Source organism: Megalobrama amblycephala, linkage group LG19 (assembly GCF_018812025.1).
Source record: "Megalobrama amblycephala isolate DHTTF-2021 linkage group LG19, ASM1881202v1, whole genome shotgun sequence".
Taxonomy (NCBI): Eukaryota; Metazoa; Chordata; class Actinopteri; order Cypriniformes; family Xenocyprididae; genus Megalobrama; species Megalobrama amblycephala.
The window spans coordinates 17,528,086-17,542,689 of record NC_063062.1 but is presented as its reverse complement, the minus strand read 5'-3'; the positions used below and the strand labels follow the sequence as shown (position 1 = coordinate 17,542,689).

Here is a 14,604-nt window from a genome sequence, read left to right as displayed (position 1 = left end):
AGTTTTTGAAATGAGCGGATGGGTAAGAACCCCCCTCCTTCACAGCTCATTTAGAGGGAACGCCTCCCAAAACTCGTGCACGAGAATCGGAACACGAGTGTTTACCACCGGCATTCGCTGTGTTATTAAGCCGGGCACACATTTAACGACTAGCTAAAACATTCTAACTATGCTCAACATACAGCGATTGTTTCCTGTTCCTGAAGCAGATTTATATACTTTCACATGGAATTTGAACACCGACTGTAATCGCAGACTGAAAGTAACTGGCTCTGACTGGACGCTTTTGAGCGCGATCAGTCATAAGTATCAATTTACATTCATACTCGACCTTACAATCGTTAAGTGTGTGCGCGACTTAAAGCCGTGGATTCATTATGGATTCATCGGACTCACCGCAGGTGACTCATAATCTGCAGTTGTTACTCCTGTCTCCTGACAAAAACATTGCATGCAGCGCCTGTGGAGTGTGGAAAGTTACTGGAGCGCGCAGCCGCGCGTATCTCACATGGATCGTCATGGCAGTGATTGACAAGCCAGAGGGCCAATCGTTTACGCGATGATCGCGTAAACGATTGGCTGATGTTTTTAAGGCCCTACCTCGTGCACAGATGATGTATATTAATATTATTACTTTCAGTGCACCTAATAAATAGTCTTTTATCAGTTAGTAAAGACAGTTTCAAGTAATATTGCAAAAATGTATAAAACAAAACATCCTCTTTAGCACCTTTAAGAGTTCATCACAGGTCTGTCTTAAATGGTTTATGTGTTATAACTAAAATTAAATTATACTATGGAGATTTTAGATTTTCTGAGCCCTACTGTTACTGAAAAAGAATAATGATTTATCATTTATGTTTTGTTTTACCTCAACCACAAATTCAAAAAGAATACTATTAAAGCTCAGCAGATGTTTAATGAAGGGTGTAAGGAACATTATTGAGCACCAAACATACAAACTCTTGCGCACACACAAGACTGCACAGCACGAAGAAGAGTCTGTAGAATAAGAATTAATGGAAGTCATTTAGAGGGGTTGCTCTGTGTCTTTCCCCCCTCTTGCCCAGGGATGTTATTCATTATTTTAATATATCTCCATGACATTCCAGTACATCCCCTCTCTGCTTCCAAACCGGAACCACAGACAGACCACTGAGGCATATATTACTCTCATTTACAACAAACACAGGCTACACAGATAAACAAGTATATAAATTCAAAGGAGCTTTTATTGTGAACTGCACATTTTAAAAGATGTCATTTTGAATTGCAAATTTATTCATTTTTATAGTTAAAATAGCCCATTGGCAAAGTTATATGGACAGCAGTACATAAAATGAATTATTTTTTTTAAAAATTAATTATAAAAATGAATTAAAAATGTTGTTGCCATAGTCAAAAACATTATTGTCCTAGCCCACATGATCTCAATGACATCAGCTTGAGGGTTAGTTCACCCAAAAATGAAAATAATGTCATCAATTACTCACCCTCATGTCGTTCTACACCTGTAAGACCTTTGTTCATCTTCAGATCACAAATTAAGATATTTTTGATAAAATCCGATGGCTCAGTGAGGCCTTTATTGCCAGCAAGTTAATTTACACTTTCAGTGCCCAGAAAGATACTAAAGACATATTTAAAACAGTTCATGTGAGTGAATAGAGGCCTTACTGAGCCATTGGATTTCATCAAAAATATCTTAATTTGTGTTCCGAAGATGAACAAAGGTCTTACGCGTGTAGAACGGCATGAGGGTGAGTAATAAATGACATAATTTTCATTTTTGGGTGAACTAACCCTTTAAAAAGGAGAGTAATTTACATTTTAATGAAAGATTACAAATAAATGATTGAATTTTATTTTATAAATAAATAAATTCACAATAACACCAGAAATATGCATTAGGCAAGTATATAGGCCTAGAGTTAATTTTGATTTTATGTTATGTTAGCCATGGTAAAATCACCATGATGTAATGCTTTATTAAATTGATCTCCTAGAAAATCAAAAATATATTCAGTTTTGTTTCATTCAAACACATGTATAAGGATAAAAATAGTTGCGAACTGCCTGTCATTAAATGACACAAAAAAACATGTCATTCCAGTTATCAGGCAGATCTAGGCTCGCATTTTCACACCTCTTTGCAAACATTCAAGGAAAGGGTATAATCTATTTTGAAAAAAGGCAAAATAAAAGAAATAGTGAGAAGCGTAGGTAAATAACTCGTTTAGCGCGTCCAGGCTGGGCGAGTTCTGCGCGTCAGAGGTGCAAGATGATGAATGGCCAGTGTGAATGAGTTCTAACACAGTTCTAACGAAGCCATTCAGTCTCAGAGACAGGTGTGAAGTGAGGGGTGGGACCTGAGCCAAGCGGAGCGTTTGTCGAGAGCAAAGCCCATTTTTGGCTGAGCCTCCCTAGTCCATCAAGCCATTAAGATCAAAAGAGTGTCAGCTGAATGAACATGATTTGGTTGCTTTATAAGATGAGATGCTGATAGCTGAATGTAGAAATGCCATTAACACCCTCCCGGCCCCCTTTTTGGCGCCGTGTGCTGGGTTTGTGAGTGTGTTTTCGCTGTCTATCAAGCTGATAGGATCAACAGAGTGCTGCCGGCATCCTTGATTCACCTCCTCTGGCTTGTCAAGTCTCTGAGGTGTGTGTGCATGTGTGTGACTCGGGACACGACCTGAACAAGTTTAAGGCCATAAACAAACACTTGCAACCTGGACATTCCCAGTAAATGCTGACAAACACTGAAAAAAAGAAAACCTTTAGGTTTCAGACACATCAGAAAGTCGGGTCATTTTTAGCATGCTTATTTTTTGAGGATGTCTGCATTGGTCCAAGTAAGACTGGACAAGACTTTTAGTTCAGCTACTATTCCTGAGTGGCATGAGGATATAATGCACACCTTAAAATAAGCTCTCATGATATCATCTGTCATGACTAATGGGTTCTGGGACCATTAGAAATCCCGGGATGAGTCTACAACCTGGGTTTCATGGGGTGGATACAATGGAGGGAGATAATGAGGGCATGTATCTCCATGTTCTATCATACTCTCCCCAGAATATTTCTACTGGACACCTAGGAAGAATGCTTCCTTATAAAGTTTCTGATCAGGTTGGATATGAAAACATAACGTTTACAAACTTTGAAACCAACCACTTTCCAAGAACAACAACTTGTAATTGTTTTACAATATGCTGGTTCTGTGTGTACAGTATAATGTTTCACTTCAGTGCTGCTGGACCTGTAATATACCATGTTTTTATGTTCTCAACTCAAAGTGATGCTATATTGAGAAATTATTATGCTTCATGTTGTCCCTTTCACTGTTCTACAAATATTTCAGACAGACTTTCAAAATTAAAGACATTAAACACTCCATTAACTCTGCTTCCCAATGCGTTCACTTCAAATGGCTTGAGGAAGAGGGGGGAAAATCATTACAACATTTGCACTTTTCTGCAACAATACTTCCTTCCATGAGAACTGCACTCAAGCCAAGTTTATTATCAACATGAAAACATGTCCAGGTCACATATAGCTTCCAAATCGCAAAATTAAAAAAAAATCTATTATATATTTTATATTTATAAGAATATAGAATATAAGAATATAGAATATAAGAATATTATATTATAAGAATTAAATATATATATATATATATATATATATATTAGAGCCCGACCGATATGGATTTTTGGGGGCCGATGCCGATGCCGATATTAACTCGAAAAGAGCCGATTTATAAGCCGATATTTTGATTTTGAAAATAAACTGGATATTAGACCCATTTCCTATAAACTACACTTACACAACATTCAATAGCAAAATATCTGCCTGTTCTATGTATGTGGGCTGTATAAACCATTTTCCAGAAGGGATTATGTTAAAAAAAGCCTTAGATTACAGTTTCAATGACTAAACAATTGCACATCAAAAGTATATATTTTTTAATGATCAAAAAACAGTCTGGTTTTAAACATTTAACAGTTTTACTTATTTCCAGTTGAAGCTGGTTTTAACAGTCTGTGTGTGTACTGTAAATAAATTATAATACTAAAGTTAAAGTAAAAGAGCTATACCAAACAAATTCAATATTCCACAAAACCATGTCAATGAACTGAAAATAAAATTAAAATAAGTTAAATGGGAAACACTGCAGATATATTTAGAATAAGTTAAACGCTAACGTTATAGTTTGACCTCTTATTAACGTTCGCGCTCTTCCACTGATAAACATGGTATTAGCTTTGTGGCTAATCTAATATAGCAATGCATTAGCGGCTGTAAGTGATGTTACAGAATATTTAGACGTGATAATGATAGGACCGTTTGCTAGAACTACCACACTCTTTTTATATACAGTGTACGAACTAAATCTACAATCATTTCACATGACGAACGACAGACTCACCGTCAAAAGAGTACAACAATACTTTCTTCTGTAGTGGATTTCTGGCGCTGTTGTCAACTGGGGAGTTGCAGAGCTCCCTCTGGTGGGCAAACTATGCAACACTCATAACATGAGTGAAGCATGAGACTCTGTTTCTCATGTTTCATCGGCCGTTATAAACGCCGATGCCGATTTAAATGCAATTAGCTCATATCGGCCGATAATATCGGCCGGCCGATATATCGGTCGGGCTCTAATATATATATATATATATATATATATATATATATAAAATTCTATATTTGCATAAAGAAAACGAAGTACATTTTAAGGACCATTAAAGGGTTAGTTCACCCAAAAATGAAAATTCTGTCATTTATTACTTACCCACACCCGTAAAACCTTCGTTAATCTTCGGAACACAAATTAAGATATTTTAGTAGAAATAATGTCCCACCGACACTACACCTAAACCTAACCGATGGCGTTAACAAAAGCAAACGTGACATAAGAAGTGTCCGCGATCGTACCCTTTTACTGCTCGTTTAGATCTCTTTTTTTGCCGTCAGTCGCCTTTCACGGGATTCGTACCCAGGTGGGGGTGGGGGTAATCGACTCCTCGTCATAAGTCCAACTCCGTATTGGCTGAGCTACCGGGCAAGCTTGGTTATGGCCAAAAAAAGCGAAACGTATAGAGCCGGAAAGTCTAAAGTACGTTCGTTTACAAATTGGGCACTCCAGTAAGAAGTGTTTTGAAGTCGTAACATCATATTGCACGAAGAGATGCGAAAACGAGTCTTTATGAATCCATAATCCGACCCTGGCCGTCATCGAAACCATGTGTGAAAATGAGCCAAAGCACCTATTGACGTTTTACCGGCCTCTAGCGTTCGTTTCTGTCGGAAACTGCTGCGAGACGTACGCGCCGGTATGTAATTTTGTGTCTCGCCAAAACGTGCCCACGGGTACGTCTCTCCCATGAGACCAGGTTGGAATCTGCTGTTCGAAGCGCCAAAGTCATGTGATTTCAGCCGTTGGCAGTTTGACACGCGATCTGAATCATGATTCGATACACTGATTCATAACGCTCCGAATCTTCCTGAAGCAGTGTTTTGAAATCGGTCATCACTAAATAAGTCGTTATTTTGGGGGGTTTTTTGGTGCACCAAAAATATTCTCGTCTTTTTGTAATATTAATATTGAGCCACTGTACTCACATGAACTGATTTAAAGGTCCCGTTTTTCGTGGTTTTTTGAAGCTTTGATTGTGTTTATAGTGTGCAATATAACATGTGTTCATGTTTCGCTTTTAAAAAAAACACTGTATTTTTCACATAATTTACTTATCTGTATACCGCTGTTTCCACTGTCATAAAAACGGGCTGATGACTTCCTTGTTCTATGAAGTCCCTCCTTCAGAAATACGTAACAAGTTCTGATTGTGCCAGCGGTTCCTGTGTTGTGATTCGACAGCAGCTTAGCGCTCCTTGCCCGGAAAGGTCACGCCTCTTACCATAACGTGGAGATGCACGCGCTCAGTGTTATTGTAAACATGTCTTTAATTTTACCCTATCAATTTGAGCCGGAATCAGACCCGGTGATTGGACTGCGGGATGAAAATAACAGCGTTTCGACGACATGGCGACAAACACACTCTACAAACGCAACTCTTGTGTATTCCTGTGGGCGGAGGTTAGTCAAAAGTGACGTCATTAAAGAAGGAAGTAGAGGGATGTAGTCCAAACTGGCCGTTCGATGTAGGCGACTTCTGTTAAATAAAATATCTCGCTTGGCATTGAACTTTGAGCTTTAAAATTTTACAGATTTTATTTATACTCTAACAACAACATTACACACTAACTAAAGTTTGAAACATGGGATCACAAAGAACAGGACCTTTAAATATGTTTTTAGTACCTTATCAGTTCAAATAGGTGAAAATGAGTATGGTTGTAAATTGTAATCAGATGAGTATGGTTGTCGTAATGAGTATGGCCGTATATTGTAATCAGCATGACTTTAGGCCAAGTTATTCCAAAGTTAAAATGATTTTGCCTGTGTTTTATGCAGCTTGACCGAAAGGGATAAACAAATTAATATACTAAACACAGGGCAATAGCACTGACACACATCAAGTTTTATGTCAATAAGTCAAAGCGTTGTTGTAAAGATACAGCCTCACATCCTGTGTTGAAATAGTCAACACAGGATGTTGGTGGACTAGTGACTATTAGTTCACTTTCAAATAAAAATTACCCTAAGCTTTACTCACCCTTAAGCCATCTTAGGTGTATATGACTTTCTTTTTTCTTATGAACTCAATCTGAGATATATTAATAAATATCCTGATGCATCCAAGCCTTTTAATGACAGTGAGCGATACAAATGAGTATGAGCTGAAGAAAGTGCCTCCATCCACATCCATCCATCATAAATGTACTCCACACGGCTCTGGGGAGTTAACAAGGGTCTTCTGAAGCGAATTCGATGCAGTTGTGTAGAACAAAACAAGTTATGAAGTAAAATAGCTTCTGGCAGACCACCTTCTGTATTCAAGTTAGGAAAAAAAACGGAACTGGCATGTCAGTTAAGCTTCTTCCGTAAGTTGAATAGGGAAGGCGTAGGGCGTAGCGTAAGCTTTCTGAACTGCGAGAGGCATTGCGATTTCTTCCTAAGTTGAATACGGAAGGCTGTCTGGCAGAAGCTAGGTATTTTACTTAACTTCTTAAATATGGATATTTTATATACACAAATGCATCGCTTTGCTTCAGAAGACCTTTAGTAACCCCCAGAGCCATGTGGTGTACACGTTTATGATGGATGGATGTGGTTGGAGGCACTTTCTTCAGCTCATACTCGTTGGATATATATTAATATATCTCTGATTGTGTTCATCAGAAAAAGAACAACGCCATATACACCAAGGATGGCTTGAGGGTGAGTAAAGCTTGGGGAAACTTTCATTTGAAAGTGAACTTAAGATCATCTGCACCAAATCTGATGATGATTTGAAGAAAACTAAATGTATGTATGTATCCAAAATGTATGTTTTTGACAAAATACAAAGTAGCATAAAATTTAGTTTGGTGGTATACAACAGGTGAATATGCTAAGATAAGTTCATTTCAAAATAGACTAAAATTACGAGAAAATGACTAAAATGAATAAAAAAAACATGATCTAGAACTTTTTAATCACCCTTTCGTAACACTTTACTTAAAGCCTTTATGTATAATGTATTATAAAGGTTTTCATAATGTATGCTAGAATGCACTATATCCTCTTATAAATAATTGTAACCAACGTTAAAATGATTTATAATATTTGCAGATGCCTTGATACATCTGTAATTGGTTGTTTGTGTGTTTTAATGCATTATACTGTCTAAAGGTGTATTAAAACTGTGGTTACAATCTTTTATAATGCATTATGTATAAAGGCTTTAAGTAAAGTGTTACCAAACTTTCTACTGGGTAAGAAGACAGACTTTCTTTAGCGTCTAAACCACTTTTTATAGGTAATTAAAAAAAAAAAAAAAAAAAATCCATGGTCCATGGAGTGCACATCACATGTTAGCATGTCAGAATCTCTTTTTCCCCCAGTGACGCAGTTTGAAAATGGTGCATCTGTATCTGCGAGTCTGTAGTGTAACTCGCTGCATTGCTAAAAGCCTCCATCTGCACTCGCCTCGAGGAAGAGCACATTGCTCGGTGGTCTCATCTATAAAATATCGTCAGAAGGTCAGGAGAGTCGATCGGTGTTGCCTGACCATTTTTCTCTAGCTGGAAGATTAGCTGCAGGTACAGCTATTAGCACAGGATCTGCATTATAAACCAACAAAATCCTTCAGGAATCCTAACCTAAAATCTGACAGCTCTGAAGTGACTCCTGGAGAAAAAAAAAAAAAGACAACATGCAATGGGAGATTTGCTCCGATTATGTGTCCAGATCTGAGAGGTTCATCTCAAATTGTGTCGATCTTATACCGCGGAGTTCTCGTGTTTTATTCAGGGTTGTATCTCAGTGTTCAGTGGGTAATTATGGGACGCCGCTGAGGTTTACACATGGAGCTGTGCTAGAATAAGAAAATCAAAGAGCAAGTCATTGACCTTTCATCCCTGGTGGCGTCACACGATGGGAGAACTACTGTGATGTTCAAATGGAGTCAAACCATTCAAGTCTAAGCTAAATATATGCATACAGAAGCAGTGTTCACATTCTCAATGCCACTGACCAAAACGACATCTTCAGGAACAACTAATTGCGAATAGCTAATTATAAGGGGGGACTAGTGGTAGTTGAGGTGAGATAATAGATGCACACACACACACACACACAAAACTAATGCACCGTACCCATTAGGAAATATGGTTTATGCATCTCCAAATGCCTTATTTTCAGTGATTTGGGTCACTAAACAAAACTAAACTCTAAACAGAATATTTATAATTTAAAAGGGGATGTAAAAGGGTGATTTATTAATATTATTGAAATAATTTATGTAATGTCTATACATTTTTAAAACATTTTGTTAAATAAATGAAGGCAGTGAAAAAATATAGGCCTACAGTATCTCACAGAAGTGAGCACAACCCTCACATTTTTGTAAATACTGTATTATATCTTTTCATGTGACAACAAATGTACACTGTTATACAAGCTGTACACTCACTACTTTACATTGTAGCAAAGTGTCATTTTTTCAGTGTTGTCACATGAAAAGATATAATAAAATATTTACAAAAATGTTGGGGCTGTGCTCACTTTTGTGAGATACTGTATATACTTTTTTAAAATTCCATCCACATTTCATCACAACTGCTTCTTCTCAAAGTATTAAGTTCAAAAGTTTAATGGCAACTTTTGTTCTTTCAAACTTTTTATCAAAAAAAAAAAAAAAAAAATGGATCACAGATTCCACAAAAATATTAAGCAGCACAACAGTTTTCATGATGGATAATAATAATAAGAAATGTTTCAGCATGATTTCTGAAGGATCATGTGACTCGCTTTGCCAACACAGAAATAAATTACAATTTAAAATATATCAAATAAAATGGCTACAAATCATCATTAAATGTAAAATAAATAAATAAATAAATAAAATGAATGTATTCCAATGTCTCCTCATACTCTACTCTAGTAAGCTAGTCACATCAGTTGGCCTACTATTTGTATACCAGAAGTGCTTAGGTGCTGTTGTCTAAACTCATTACATCTTCACTTCAACTACTATAGCACCCTCACTAATTTGAGAAGCACAATCATTGATTTTTTTTTCTGGAATGGATGCATTGCTCTTATTCGCATCTCTGGTGAGTGTGATGATGAACCCTCATGATGTTTACTAGTTACCAGTGTGTCTTAATGATCTTTGACGGTGACAACAGAACTGTTCATATCTGCTGTGACATTCCACAAAATACAAATCTAATTGTGCACCCCTAATAGCGGCGTACAAATTATTTACTGAACCAAAACCGTGATGCAAACCAAACTGTGAGAAATGTGAACTGCTGCACCCTGACTAATTATTCACTTCAACTCCACACAACAGCTTCACCAAGGGGACTAATATCCTCATTCCCAACACCATCTATCAAAGCACCACCACAGCCCTCTGATTCAGTAAAAGCTTGACTGCAGGTGGGTTAGACAGGTCAGATCCCCTCTGTCCAGCATTATAGCTGATCCCCTTCAATGCACGGTCACCTTGATCTGGATGTCAACAGAGGGAAATTTTTCTTCATCATTCCATGTGTGCAGCTGATGTTATTTGGGCATCTGGCCATGAAGAGAGCAGGTATCCGCCTGCCCATCACTTCTATGAAAACGATGTGTCATTCATTCACTCAAACTCCCAGAGAACGTTCTGTGTCTCAGACCACTTAGCGGTAGATTGTCGAAGCGCTCATCAGTCAAGACACAGGACTGACCTTCTTTATTACTCACATTAACCCATGCAGGTGAGGAATAGGTTAGACGATATCCCTTATTTAGGCTTCAGTCTGATACTAAATACTATCAAGGCCAAAATCACCAATGTAAATACCAATACATGCAAATAAAACAATTTGGCCTATAGCCATTTAACATATGTTTTGTTTTTTGTTTTCTTAATGGAAGTTTATTGAAACTTTTGACAAAAAGATGCAATTCTGATCACTTGTAATGTAAATCAATAAGATCTTTATAACAGTATAGCACTACTTATATAAAATGTATATAATTATCAGTTGTCAATCTATATCTCCAAAAAATATGTATTAGGCCCCGTCCACACGGAGATGCATTTTTGTGAATACGTACAAATTTTGTATCGGATAGGCATTTCGTCCACACGGATCCAGTGTTTTCGGAAGGTGAAACCGCTTTTTTTTTTTTAAAGGTGCCCTTGATTCAAAAATGTAATTTACCTTGGCATAGGTAAATAACAAGAGTTCAGTACATGGAAAAGACATACAGTGAGTCTCAAACCCCATTGTTTCCTCCTTCTTATATAAATCTCATTTGTTTAAAAGACCTCCGAAGAACAGGCGAATCTCAACATAACACCGACTGTTACGTAACAGTCAGGGTGTACGCCACAATATTTGCATAATGCCAGCCCATGATGTTCCCAACATTATAAAAGGCATTAGACAAGGGCAGCCAGTTAACGTCTGGAGCTGTGCACAGCCGAATCATCAGACTAGGTAAGCAAGAACAACAGCGAAAAATGGCAGATGGAGCAATAACAACTGACATAATCCATGATAGCATGATATTTTTACTGATATTTGTAAATTGTCTTTCTAAAAGTTTTGTTAGCATGTTGCTAATGTACTGTTAAATGAGGTTAAAGTTACCATCGTTTCTTACTGTATTCACGGAGACAAGAGCCGTCGCTATTTTCATTTTTTAAACACTTGCAGTCTGTATAATGCATAAACACAACTTCATTCTTTATAAATCTCTCCAACAGTGTAGCATTAGCCGTTAGCCACGGAGGACAGCCTCAAATTCACTCAGAATAAAACTTTAACATCCAAATAAATACTTTACTCACATAATTCGAAGCATGCATGCAGCATGCATGACGAACATCTTGTAAAGATCCATTTGAGGGTTATATTAGCTGTGTGAACTTTGTAAATGCGCTGTAATATAGTCGACAGCTGGTGTGGCAGGGAGCACGCGATTTAAGGGGGCGGCGCCGAGTGTAAATCAGTGCATTGTTAATGATGCCCCAAAATAGGCAGTTAAAAAATTTATTTAAAAAAATCTATGGGGTATTTTGAGCTGAAACTTCACAGACACATTCAGGAGACACCTTAGACTTATATTACATCTTGTGAAAGAATGTTCTTAGGCACCTTTAAACCGGGTCCCAGAGTGGATAAATGTGAAAACGCCGCCTTTGCATTTTCGTGTGGACAGCCTATCCGTATATATTTTGTGAAACGATGATGACATCGCCCCACGTGTCGACCCTAGTCAGACGCCGCTAACAGCACAAAACAGCAACAACAACAATAATAGCAGACTTTAGATGCTTGTGTTTGTGCTGCAGAAGCTACTGAGCCGAAAGAAAGCGTTATTTCTAAGCTTTACTATAGTTTGTATATGGCGCGCAAGGTTTATGCGCATGCTCCAAGTCTTATTCGCTGTTTTAAGTTATCTCTGTGGCAGAATTACAGCGCCACATACTGGTCTGGCATGTATACTACATCATTTTGAGTCATTTCAGTGGTTTCGTGTGGACGCAGATATTTCTTGAGATAAGGAAAAAAAAAAAAAAAAGATTGGATAGGGTAAGCTCCGGCTTCATGTGGACGTAGCCTTAGTAAGACAATATTTGAATTCTTAGTTTTAAGATCAAGGCTATCTTAGGGAGTAGGAAGCTACGGGCAAACAAATGAATTATGGATATTCACCTATCTTCATTGTCTTAGCCTGGAGTTAACCCTCATTTATAATACCACCATGACTTATGCCTGCCTGATTAGCTTCTCTAAGTGTATCTCTTAATCAAATAATCAATGGGGAGACCCTGAAGACTCCAGCTAGATTAATTCTTAATAGACTGCACACTTATGTTTGTTCTACAAAATGTCTTTAGGATATACCGCTTTCCAATGACCTCTTTCGTGTGCAATTACTCCAAAAAAAAAAAAAAAAAAAAAAAAAAAAAAAAAAAAAAAACTACTGACCCCAAATTTTTGAACAGTAGTTTAGACATTTTCTCTTTTTTTGAGCCAGATGGTGTGCTGACAGCATCTACCAGCAGGGGCAGCCAAACCTTGACTGTTTGGTGGTGTTGTTATTAGGGGTGTAAATCGGACAGTTCATCACGATTCGATACAATATCGATTCTCATAGCCAGCGATTCGATATTTTCCGATACATCAAAAAGTTCTGCGATACGATTACGATACGATACGATTCGATTCGATTAATATTTCGATATTTTGAGCCTATTTTACACAACCAGTTAAATTTATATTAACTCAACCAAAATATATAACAAACATTTATTTCAAAATTTCACATCCTGAACCCTGATTGGGACATCCACAAATAAAAATTCACACAGTAACTTAATGACACCTTATGACATGACAACAGTCAAGAAAGTATTTTAGTTCTGTGCTAAAATGTGTAATGTCAAAAAACTGATAAACAAGGAATACACACACACACACACACACACACACACACACACACACGCGCATAATTAAAAGACATTTCTTTTAAATGTATAGTGCAGGTTTTTAATGAAGCAACAACATATTATAGGTAGGACAAAACAAGATAGGCTATTAATATTCTTTCATTGTGCAAATTTATTATAAAGGCTCCAATACAGAGCGGCACAAAGCACTTATGCCCATCCCGTGTGCAGAATGATGTGCTTGAAGCAACACAGAGTAACAGCGCTCTTATGCGGCAGTTTATTGACCATATTCTTTGAACAGTTTTCAATTTAAGTTACTGTGTCTGTGAAGAATGATTCATAGCACTCTATTCTCCAGTGTTGTGATGTAACGGACACTGTTTGAGATGTGTGCGCACTGCTTGCAAGGCTTTAAACACAAGCAAATTATAAACTTTCGTGAAGATTCAGCACTGGCCCGATCGGCCAGTGACAGTTCCATCTACTGTCCCGAGTGTCTTTCACAAGTTCTGAAAGTTAGTTTAAACGAGAATGCACGCGTTAATGCATAGACTGATATTGTGTGAAAATGTGGAGAATGTTAAAACAAAGGTGCCTCTATAAATAGCCCACAGGTATCGATTTTTTACGCATTGCATCGTTGCATCGGATCGTTAGACATTAGATCGATGTATCGATATATATCGATGTATTGTTACACCCCTAGTTGTTATGCAGTTGCTAGTCTCAGCCTCAGAAGTCATGCCTATAGCTGCATCTGAAAACCTAGGCAGCTGACTTGCTGCCTCGCTGCTCTTTCAGGCAATGACTTTTAAGGTAGCGTTTGTGCTTGAAGGCACCTCACGAAACTGATTTCAGACAGACTTTTGAGGCAGCGTAACAGTTTAATGATCTACCGCAAATTAGCGCAAGCTTTGGTGAGAACTAAACAAATATTTAATTACTACAATACTAATTTCTTGCTGGAAATGACATAAAAAGTGGAAAATGTTGGTCAAAAACATACATTTACTCACAAACTGACCAGCAAATGCAACTTTCGGACGCCATCTTTATTTTTCTAGCTGAACTGTCACAGAATGGAAAGCACAGGATTGTGGGATATCAAAGGCAGCAAAGGATTCATCTACTGTATGCTGCCTTCAAAAAAATCGATCAGATGAAGGTATCTCAGGAAACAGGAAGTGAAGCTAACATTGGATTTGGACGTTCCTTGATCCCTTCCTACCTTGAAATGCGTCCTCTGAAGGCAGCATTTTCCAGTTTTCAGATGCAGCCCATGAACCGTGGGCTGAACATCTGGGGCCGTATTCACAAAACATTTTATCTTACCACTAAGAGTTCTTCTAAATAGCAGTAAAAGTTTTTAGCTAAGAGTTTTCTCTTAAAACCTATTCACAAAGCTGCTGAGACCAACTTTTACTAAGGAAAAGACTGAAGTCTTAAGCTAAGAGTAAGGGCGGGGTTGACCTCGTTGCCATGCAGTATGCACACAGTGATTGGCTGTTGGGGGAGGAGTCAGCGATTTAATCATAGA

General features: G+C 37.7%; 1 long non-coding RNA gene across 4 annotated transcripts in view; it reads right to left on the bottom strand.

Moving 5' to 3' along the window:
* LOC125254155 overlaps positions 1-14,604 on the bottom strand; it is a 143,925-nt gene that overhangs the window by 16,170 nt on the left and 113,151 nt on the right. The window lies entirely within an intron of this gene.